At 40.4% G+C, this 2056-nt stretch overlaps 1 non-coding gene across 1 annotated transcript; it reads left to right on the top strand.

Moving 5' to 3' along the window:
- The first annotated feature begins 209 nt into the window (after positions 1-209).
- On the top strand, positions 210-282 carry TRNAG-CCC (transfer RNA glycine (anticodon CCC)). The gene has a single exon. It is a non-coding gene; the product is annotated as a tRNA-Gly (tRNA).
- Positions 283-2056: the final 1774 nt, after the last annotated feature.

Raw genomic sequence — 2056 nt, 5'->3', positions numbered from 1 at the left:
ACAAAATAATTGTATATTTGCAACTGCAGCATTTTGTATAAAACGAAAACACTGTTTTTAAAATATTTGTTATCTCCCTTTTAAAAAGAATTGGAAGTGGAATCTCACCACTCATTCGTTGATAATTATTTCATTTTTCTTAGAATTGTCTTAATTGAGAAGTATTAACACAGAGCAGTTCTGAAATCAAACTGCTTGGCTTGGGGACTTCCCTGGTGGTCCAGTGGGTAAGACTCTGCACTCCCAATGCAGGGGGCCCGGGTTCAATCCCTGGTCAGGGAACTAGATCCCACATGCATGCCGCAACTAAGAAGTGTACATGCCGCAACTAAGACCCAGAGCAGCCTAAATATTTTTTTAAAAAAACAAAAACAGGGCTTCCCTGGTGGCGCAGTGGTTGAGAGTCCGCCTGCCGATGCAGGGGACACGGGTTCGTGCCCCGGTCCGGGAAGATCCCACGTGCCGCAGAGCAGCTGGGCCCATGAGCCATGGCCGCTGAGCCTGCGCGTCCGGAGCCTGTGCTCCGCAACGGGAGAGGCCACGACAGTGAGAGGCCCGTGTATAGCAAAAAAAAAAAAAAAAAAAATCCTGCTTGGCTTGGAATTCTAGCTCTGAGTCTGATGGCTTTGTCACCTAACTGGTGCAATGGAGTACAAGACCTCTGGCTACATAGTGATGCTGTCAGGATGAAAAGAGAAAACACATCAAGGGTTAGCACAAGGCATGGCACAAAGGAGAAGATGAAATATAATATTTCTTGGATAATAAAGGTCTTATCAAAATCAGTTCAAATATGGGCAGTAATAGTTCCCACCATTATGGAGTATGCATATGGCACAGAGTAAAAACGCATTATTTAAACATTTTCTTACTGAGTCAAATAGGTTTCTTATATCCCCCCTGGTGTTATATCCTCCTTAGATATGAAATTTATCTGAATATCACCATGTCATAATAATTTGTAAAAATCCACTGTGCATAGCCTAAGACAAAGTACTTTGTCCTGATGGCATTACATTTCATGTTTGGGGTCTGATTTTCTTCATATCCTATTTCCGCACTCACTGTTAAGCAACATTGATTCTAAAATACTAGACTTTCAGGAAGAAGCAATCACACAGCATCAATGCGTGGATTTCAGTCATCACGGGGGTCTTTACACGGCACGTAGCGTCTGGAAAGGCCCACGGCTTGGCTAAGAGGGACGCTAATTAGTGAGTAGTACAAGTAGGCCTGTAGCTTCTAATCTGGCTCAATCTTATCCTGCTGCTTCCAAGAATTAAAGTACCGCGAAACTAATCCTTTGTAAGCAATTGTTGGGATTATTACAATGCTCCTTTGACTTACTGAAGAAATCCTTGAGTGTCACAGACCAAATGGTGGCAATCACCCTTTTATTTTATCATGGCCAACTCTGTTTAGCAACGAAGGGGGCTATCGTTACCTTATTTTTATTTGGTTTTCGGGTTAGACTGATTTTCAACAGATTTATTTTCACATTTATGTCATTCCTAAGGTAATCTTTACAGGGATGTACTTGGAGTTTACTTGTAAGATATCTAGGCCGGAAAAAAACTGGCTGGCAGGGAAAAGGCAGAAAAACACTATCAGGATAATCCACCGTGAGCACAATTTATGCCCAGGTAATCCAGGATTGACTTTATTCATTTCAGTGCCACATTTGTTGGACAACAAAAAGATGTCTAGTCAGATCTAGGTATAATGGGGATAATTTAAAATAGAAAGAAATTAAAAGCTCTTCACTTGAAGAAAGTAAACCTTACTTGCAGATATACTTTGAGGTTCACAGCATAGATGGCTGGGCTATCAGCCACCCAAACTTGAGGTAATTAAACATCCTGTTCTCGGTCTAATACATTAGTAAATTGTTACGTTTAGATTAAATTCTGTGTCTATGTACAAAAATGTATCCACTACAATTTTTTTCAGGGAAAATCATTATGTATTTTTCATAACCTTATAAAACTGAAAGGTCTCTAAGGCAGGGATGCCCTTTACAGAACTCATCAATAAGAACAGAATTATTAGGTTTAAA

This window comes from Phocoena phocoena, chromosome 17 (assembly GCF_963924675.1).
Source record: "Phocoena phocoena chromosome 17, mPhoPho1.1, whole genome shotgun sequence".
Lineage (NCBI taxonomy): Eukaryota > Metazoa > Chordata > Mammalia > Artiodactyla > Phocoenidae > Phocoena > Phocoena phocoena.
This window is presented reverse-complemented; position numbering and strand designations above follow the sequence as displayed.